The following is a 9,438-nucleotide window of genomic DNA, read 5'->3' on the forward strand; positions in this document are numbered from 1 at the left end:
GAGCCTTCTAGTCTTCCAAGACTTCCTATGATCCTGTAATCCTGACTCCGTCAATGTCTCCAGTGTCTTCACATCTTGAGCTACAATTGAACCTCCTCTTGCAGCTTCTTGCTCCTCAGTCTTCTGCCTTTCTCTGGATACCTGTAGAAGAACCTATTTCTAGGATAACTATTGTTTTGCAGATTAATGTACACTAATCAATTGTCTATGACTGAATTCCCTTGAGGAGATTCATCCTATTTTAGGAATATGGACTAAATGTGTGCCTATGTTTTAAAAGTCCTAGCGCTCTTAACACTTTACTTCGTGGTTGCGCAGAACTTTACTTGACTCTGATGTTAGTGTTTTCATGTTTGTACACTAGAAAAAACTGAATGCATAATTGTGAGTCTTGAACTTTTGAATTGAACTTTTTATCTTGGACATTCAATGGAGTGCCGGAAAACTCATTTTTGTTCCTTTTGAATCTGTATCTGCTCTCCAGGCTAATTTACAATGGAGCCTGAAACTGTTATTGTTGTAAATAGCTGCTTAAACACCATATGCTACTGTTAGTAAAGTACTTTTCTTGTTGTTTCTAGTGCATCGCACCCGTATCCACACACTAGGGTCCAGGAAGTACAGGTTATCCTTTCCAGTGTCGCAAAGCAGCAGAACAGATACTGTGAGGCAAGCCCATCTTTTTTTCTTGTTTTATTCCAGCCATCCTCCTCCTGGATGTTAGTTAATTAAGGTTGTTGTTACTTAATTTAATTCCCTGCCTTGGGTGGGATTAGAGGTCCAGCATTGTCTCCACGGTAGTAACCAGATAAGTGTGTGGCACCAGGTGAAGAGCTGCAACTACAATGAGTGCCCAAGACAAGCAACTAATTGCTGGACCCTCAAATACACCGAACATGAACTATAAACATACTCTGTATGGTTTTTGTAAAGATCACATGTGTGCTGGGTGTGCACATGACAATGCTGTCCAATCCTCTGATGAGGAATGAACTCAGCAAGTATGTCGACCAACAACAAACATTCAGCAAATATACCACAAATGAACTATGTTCTTTTTATGAGACTCTTTTTAAGTTTCCGTCGTTTCTTTTTACCACATATTTTATTTGGCCTATTTATATCACCACTTGTATGTTTTATCCCCCACCACATATACAGCATGCGAGATAGACTATGATATACATATTTTAATCATTTGAAACAATGCAAGGCTTAGAAGTATTCTTACTGCTATATGAATCACTTATGTCATTTTTTACACATATACTGTATTAATCACCTTTCATTCTGCTCCATTTAAATTCGATATTGAAAGTGTTCCATTATGCTTCATACAAACAGTTTGCTTACGTGTGCATTTTGTTTAAGGCACTTTTTAATCTCAGCAACATGAGAGCATGAACTTCCCAATGCATTATATAAATCCCTGTTTATTGGACATGACACTACAATGTCATTTAGACGTACAAGCAGGAGGTGGCGTAAAAGTCCATAAAGTCCAACTCCATCCTATGTAGGCCTCAACTTCATTATGACTAATGGAGGCCACCATCTTCAAACAATAGAAGTCGCCATCTTCTCTGTTTTATGCAGAATCATTTTCATGTCTGCTGTTAGACACAGATGTCACCTGACCGTATCTTTCTAAGTACTGTGAAAGTGTCAAGCCCTTCAATCGATGACACAGATACAATCAACAAGGTGACATTTGCCTTGGCCAGACGTCTATTTTCTACCATATCAACTTTAATAAAGAACACATGCTGATATTTAATCAAAATATTGTAGTCAGAATTGACACCCTTTAACCCTATATGTTCATAAGAAAATGTCTAGGATGCATACCTTGATCCACATATCCTCTGTCAGACATTCCTAAACTTATGTCAGAAAGTCTAATCACTGATAAACTTTAGTAAATAAGAATGACACTTGTCAGAAGAGGTCTTTCCCCCAAATTATCACCCGAAATCCTAGCAGAGATGGTCTCACCTACTGCCGGCATGCTTCGCACTTGCTACATCTCACCTGAAGCTGATTACACTGAGTCATGGAGGAAGACTGACACAGTGTGTTTTGTCCTTCATGAGAAACACTGTATTTGCACCTCTGCTGATAAAGACAGCCTTTGCTGTCAACACTGTATGTAGTGCATTTTACTTCTTCTTAAGAAACTCTAGATTGCAAGTTGCTCTGCCTTTCATGCTCTCACAGCATAGCACATAGAAGTAGACGTTAGGGTGTTAGGTTCTAGATGACATTTTAAGTGACATTTTAAACAATGCTAGAAATGTTACTTTTATTTTCATTATTTATAATGTGCCTTCTTGCAGTCCTTATAATATTTTATGTGGTTGTTTTAGATGTACTGAGAAACAAATCGTTCCTTTAGCAATAACTGCTTTTTACTTAAAGGTGGTCATTCTTCTTAGTACAGTGTGCGTGAAACTGTGAATAACTCAATAAGGTTTGTTTCTGTTTCCCCAGTACCCCTGATCTCTTTATGTGGTTGTTTGTAGCCAAAAGCAACACTCCTTAGTCAATTACACACTGAATAGTGTTTTCTGGAGGTTTAAAAACCTGCCTTTCACACTCATCGCTGGTGCATTGAATCAAGTTTACTCATGTCATCCATGGGTGGGAAAGCATACCTTTTAGAGTTACACCAAAGTTGTGACTTACGCAACAAAGGGAAAAAAATCAAATATCCTCAACAAGCTCAGACTGGCCCTGAAGCCAGAAAGTAAAGACTATTATTCATAAGAATAGGAATTACAGACTAAAGTTGGCCTCTAACCATTGCTAGCCACATATGCTGAGTTTAATCGTGCTTATAATTTGTATTAGGTACGGCAGAAAGTATGAATGAAAGGAAACTTGGATGCCATGAGACTTCATGGCAAGAGTTGAATCTCACAATTTAGAAGAATTATTTTAAGATGTTCTAGACATTGGTATCTGATGATTTCTCTGTATCAAGAGACTGAGAGGTCCCACAAGTTACAAATTCTCAGGTGGGGAAAACATATTTGGGAAAGTGTACATACCCTCAACCATGCTTTTAAATGACATTGAAATACTAGATGACATTGATGAGAATACTGACTGTGACCTAATTAGCTCAAAGGAAATCAAGAAAATCATATAAGATATACAAATGGGCTGGGCTTATATACTATAATTGTAGTATATAAGAAAGATCCAGAGTTGTAGGCTATTTTTTATACCCTTATGTTAATTTTATAAAAATAACTAGAACAATTCATCGGTCTTTTGGAACGGTGCAATAATTACAGTGATTTTTAAAAAAAGGGAAAACTAAGGATCCAGCAGCATACATCTTGTCTCACTTCTTGATGCATCCTCTAGAACTTTTTTATGCTTATTGTTACAGGGAGTTGAATACTGAGTTATGGCTAATTCCTTGATATTTTAGGAGCAAGCAGGATTTAGACCTGGTCAGTCGACCTTACACCATACCTTCACACTAGACTAAATTATCAATAAATCCACCTGCCCAAGAGGATGAAACCTATGTTCTTGTCAATTACTGCTCCGCCTTTGATGTGGTGGATATGGTGGATTGTTCTGCTCTAAGCTAAGTTAGCCGAGCAGGCTATATCCCCATACTCTACTAACATTACTAGTAAACGAACACCTGGGCAACAGTTAGGATAGGTCCCTTAGGTGGGCAGACAGCAAGAGTGACAACGCGAAACAGCCTTAAGGAGAGGTATGTGCTGCCTCCTTTGTTGTTTTCTTTGTTTATACATGACCTTCCTTCTACTCTGATGAAAGCTATTGGCAGTCCTCCCCTAATACTTCTGATATATGGTGGACCAGTTAACTCTCTGCTCTGTTCCCGTGATTTGGTAATGCTTGAGCGCGCGCCCATTGGGTTGCAAAGACAGTTGAATGCTCCAGAAATGTATCACAAAATTAATAGACTCACCTTTAATGCGACTAAAACGAAGGTTAGGTTTATGCAGTTAGGCAAGAGTAAGGCTCAGTTTGTATCGTATGTACATTTTGATTGAAAATTGAAGAAGGCACATCATACAGGCATTCGGAGGTATAGTTTGATATGGCTTCCAATTTTACCACATGTGCCAAATAAGCATTTTCCAGGGCGCATGTGGCACTTGCTGGTCTCTGCAGATTCAACTGAAATAGGGAAACAATAGAGTTTGTCCGTCGTTGACGATTTATATAGGTAAAATAGTATCTTTTTTTACATCCAGCCATTTGGCTTTCTTTTCAGAGGCACAACCTGATTTGAAAATATTGAAGACCAGGGAGTACACAAGGTTTTAGACATGCCCAGTATGCAAGTGGCTTATGCATTGTGCCTTGAATTAGGTGTGTGACCTTTATTAAATAAAGTAACCATAATAACATTTATATCAGCTTTATTGATGCCAGGAAACAAATCTCAGCATACTGCCTATTAAATATGTGTACTAATGAGCTTGCATTCACACGTACGGACAGGCCAAAGTTAGTGGTCCTGTGTTTTGATTATGGAATATTGCTTAAATTTGAGCAGCGTATAAACGGGCAACCATTATTAACAAAAAAAAGCAGAGAGCAACGCAAATGTCATATGGCACAGACATTGTGTATGTTAAAATTAAAAACAAGCACGGAAACAATTGGATAATGCAAACGATGCTCTTTGAATATTAGTGTATTTGATTAAAGTCCCTAGACCCAACTTGTGTCATGATTTCCTGCTATTTCTTGCGAGTATTCAATTAAATCGACATGTCAGGGTCGACTCATCAGAATATCACACCAAAGCTTCATTGCCCCTGCGGGGACTCGACGAGCTAGTGCGCAAAATACCCCTTTGTCCTACATTTAAAACAATTAGTGTAGCATCCTTCAAGCTATTATTTATTGAGAATAGCCTTAGCATTGCTGCATCAGCATTCAGATTCTTACTCATGTTGAATTTAGGTAGGGGGGCCAAAGCGCATTTGTAAGAGGGTCCGATGTGATAAAAATGTCTGTTTTGTTAGTGAGATTGTACTATAAATATCTCAGTGTATGTGTATTTGCTGATTTAATTGCATTTTTATAGCGATCTGATTGTCTTGTTTTATGACAATGGAATTCATTCTTTTTATGGACATATAGGTCTAATAAACGTTTCTTTTAATTCCCGATTTCATGTCGTGTGTCTTGTATTGCTTTTAGGTCTTGGGGTGTCACAGAAGGACTCAGGAAAGCCCGCCTTCCCTCGCCACATTGGGGACAAGGCTGAACCTCGTGCTGTGCCATGCTAGTCGCTCTCTACTCTCTGGATGACATCTTTGACCCAATCAAAAGACTACTGGTGTTGTAACACGGTGCCCCAGTCTATCTGCCTGCCTACTTGTAGACCACACCAGTGCTGCCTAGCACTCCAGAATTGTGTGCTCCCCAGGGAGGTGTGCTCTTCCCGACATGGAGCATCAAAAGAAGCACACCTGTGTCACGCAGTAGACAGCCTTGTACAAATCCAACACTATAACACACCCCCTTCTTTCCTACCAGTCATAGTGCAAGGGCTAAATGGAGAATTATGCACCCCTCTTGTAACTACCAGACCTTTTCATAGTGCTGAGCGAGTACCAATGATGAGAATCCTGGGACATAGCAAATATATACCTTCCACATATCTGTGGTTCCCTTTGGCTGAAGAAGCCTGCCTAATGATGATGATGACGGAACAAAGTCTGGGCTGACTTTTACATCCGTCCTGGTGACAGAGACCTGCCAGTCCTTGTGGATCAATGCACAAAGTAACCAGTAGCCGAAATTGTGCAGTCAACGACATTTGATAGTGTCAAACCTAAGCTAGAGAAAATTACACGTGGCTTTTCAATACAACTCAAGACAGGCATGGGTCCCCCATTTCAGGAAGGTGAGTTTAAGTTACACTATGTGAGGTTGGAGTTTTCACACAGCAATGTAACCCCCCTGCTCCCAGTTCCAAGCTCACCGGGATATGGTGAGGTTCACGAGGACACTCAAAAGATCTCTAAGCATTGGTATGGAAAATATTGAAGAATTTAAATAGGCAATCCATAACTTCCTGTATGTCTCTCACAGTACTCCACAATGTTGGACTCAGTCCAACCCAGCAGACCTCACGTCGGATAGACAGTCAAAGACACCGTCTCATTAGTGCCATACTGGACAGCCCAGGACATCCTACTGAGCTAAAAAACACAAGACTAACATAAGGGCAAGTGAGAGGAGGAGCGATTATCCCCCATATATCTGCATGGGGGGAGCCAATTGCCTGTTAAAGGTAGACACCTTTGAGGAAAATTCAAGACACATTTTGAGAGTGGCCCATAGGTAGCTACTGGTAGAAAAGGTGTGATAATCTTAGGGGGGCAAGAAATCATCACAGTACCATGTTCCTGTTAAACAAACTATGAAGCATTCCACATTAAAACAGTCCACCTCTACTGAACTTTGGTTGCTGTGCTGCATTGTGCAAGATTTCACTAAATCCCGCCCACAAAATTCTAGTTCTGAAAGAACACCACTTCAATTCTCTACCCTTTTGTTGAACTGCTAAGCTAGTTTAGTGCCCTGCACAACACTTAAAGCCATACATTTGGGAACCATATTCAATTCAGACCTTTCATTCACTCTCACATTAATGCTGTGGTTAAGGAAAACAACGTGCAGCTCTCAATGTTCTAAAAAAAGTATTCCTATCATTCAAACTGCGCATTAGATTAAGATTACAAAATCCTGGTTATTTGTTACCCAGTTTATTAGCTGATTAGCAGACTTCAAAAATTCCAAAACCAATCTGCAGAGATGTGTCTTAACCTATAAAAGTACGACCATGCCAAGTCAGCCCTGAAAGCATTCAACCAGCTTCCAGTTGATGCCAGAATTAAATTCTAGGCATATTATCACCGAGGGCTACTGGAAAAAGAGTCTACTATATGTACAAAAACTGGTTCCATATTTTCTCAGCACCATGAACCTTTGCTCCACCTCCTGCTCCCTCCACAGCCCAGAAGCAGCAAAAATATGGCTGCCAATCCCTCTGTGATCATAGGGAAAGAGTCTTCTTTGTCACGAAGACTGTAGCCAACAATGATGTCAAAGTCATTTATGGATTGCAGAATGCAATGACAGTGACAGAGGCGTGCAATGGATCTAATGTCTTGGATCTACTGTATGTCTAACATCATAGGAAGGATCCCTTGGATGTGCCTAGTATATTCATTGGACAATAAACAACAATATTGGAATAAAAAGGCCCATTTGCAACTAATTACTTAACTTCTGTTGTGAAATGTGCTGATCCACAAATAGGAGCTGCATTAGAATACCTCTGATTAGGTAAAGCTTAAAAACTGAAGTCTTCAGGAAAATATTTTGAGGAATGTACTCTATTGCGTATCTCATTTTGAACAATGCTGGCTGATGGTTTTCAACTCGCCCTTCAAAACTCTACAACACAATACCTCCTGTATATTGTTTTTCATAGTCCTGCTCCGTACAAACACAAAAATGCTACAAAGTTATTTCAAGAAGACATTCAGCGCTCCACAAGACAACTAAATAATTAAATAAATGTCCTCATTACTAGAGTTCAGCAGAGTTCTGCTGGTATAAACTGCTCAGACTATGATGCAGGGACTTGTGTCAATCCACATTCTACCACAGACAAGACCTGTTCTGAATGGCTGAGGGGAAGAAGGGCAGTGACCATGTTTGCACAGGACCCGATGAGAGTGGGTGAGGAGAAGGGTGAATTTGTTATGAATTGATGCATGGAGTAGGCTCAGGAGCAAGCAGTTTGTATCCAACCAGTATTTTCACAAGGGGAGGTCAGTTACTGTGGGAGATTTTGTATGTGCTAGAATTCTAGAATATATGAGAACACAAAGTCAAAATTCGGCCATTCTGAGTGTGTGGAAGGAGTGAGAGGCAAGGCTCTGCATGGTAGTGGTGGCAGATGGTGTAGCTGGGACAGACAGGTTGAAGTGGAAATAGAAGCTGGAAAGTTTGGTCATGGGGGCAGGATGAAGGTAGGGGTTCTACTAGTAAGAAAGAGGTCTACTGACAATTCGAAGGATGTCTGATCTGCTGTCATGAGAGTTCATTGACCTTGAGGCAGAATCTGGGGGGAAATGGTTTTGCTCCAGAATCGTAGAGCCAAAAGGATGCCTCAGTGCGCGGAACGCTCGATGACCTCCACCTCGTGATTTCGGCATTCCTTCTTCCGGAAAATCAAACAATTGACTACTATTTAATTTGGTAATGGTAACACCTATTATTTACAACAGATAAAAGCAACGGAAGTGTGATATGTTCCAATACATCAAATATTATGAATTTGCTGCATTTTTGTGTTTTCATTACAGATAACTTTTCCTGCCTGTGACAGACACACACTCTATCATATAGAGGCAACTTTGTGTCTGTGCCTTGCTCTTGATTTGATGGCGTTCATGTATATTTCAGTTCCTTGACCCCGATTAAACAGCTTTCCCTGTTTTGTTTTCTTTGCTTGTGAGTGGTAGTTCACATGGTTTCTTTTTTGCTATTTTATACGGTTGTTCAGGGGAAGATGTGTTGCATTGGGCTGCGTGGTCGCGTGCGTACTCTACTGCTAGGTGTTGTATACGTGTAATGTCGTCCGTCTCCTCTCTCATTCTCCCTCTTTCCCCTCCAGTCTACTTGTCACTATCTCTCACCCACTCCCCCTCATTTCTTCTACTTTCCACTGCATCTCGCTTCCTCTTTTTCTCTTTTTCTTCCTTCCTTAGACCATCCCTCTAATTTTCTCCACTTTCTCATGCGTCTCTCACGTTGCTTTCTTCTTGTGTCCATATTCTTTCCCTACCTCCGTTTTTAGGGTCGAGCCTGCATCTCATGCATCTCATGCGCTTGCACATGCGTATCGCTTGCGAAACTCTTTAGCAGTTAGAAAAGGTATCGGAGCCTCCATGTCACGCCAGTGTCTTTCATTGGTTCGTGGGCTTGCCTTTTAAAATCTGCTTGCTTTCTGTAGTGATATGCTTGTAAGGTGGAATGGAATGTGGAAGGGTGCTACATTATAGGAGGGATGATTAGAAGGTTGTGGCAGAGGACTGGGGACTGTGGAACTGAGAGGAAGCTGGGAGTTATATATGCTGTTCAAGACTGATGTAACTGGAATAAAGGACTTCTAAACTCCATCAATCTTGCACAATCACTACATAATTGATGACGAGGGACTCTGCGCAGGGGGCAGAGAAGATGTATAACTCCCAACCCCTGGATAAAGGAAAACAAGGAGAACAGTAACATAAAGAATCGACGCATGAGGCGAGTTTACTGTGAGTTAATTGATTTTCTTATCTGCTGAATTTGCCTTGCATTCGGACCTTTAATCTGATAATTTTTACATTTCTAACTGGTATTGGCCACTGC

General features: G+C 40.5%; 1 long non-coding RNA gene across 2 annotated transcripts in view; it reads left to right on the plus strand.

The window, feature by feature from the left end:
* The window catches only part of LOC138300134 (uncharacterized), a 350,814-nt gene extending 341,730 nt beyond the window's left edge, over nucleotides 1-9,084 (plus strand). The window contains exons 4-5 of one of the 2 annotated variants that reach the window (XR_011204878.1): nucleotides 582-669; nucleotides 5,203-9,084. This is a non-coding gene — a long non-coding RNA (uncharacterized lncRNA). The remainder of the gene's footprint in view (nucleotides 1-581; nucleotides 670-5,202) is intronic. The other variant, XR_011204879.1, reaches the window with a different exon arrangement.
* Nucleotides 9,085-9,438: the final 354 nt, after the last annotated feature.

The sequence above is a fragment of the Pleurodeles waltl genome, chromosome 6, assembly GCF_031143425.1.
Source record: "Pleurodeles waltl isolate 20211129_DDA chromosome 6, aPleWal1.hap1.20221129, whole genome shotgun sequence".
Lineage (NCBI taxonomy): Eukaryota > Metazoa > Chordata > Amphibia > Caudata > Salamandridae > Pleurodeles > Pleurodeles waltl.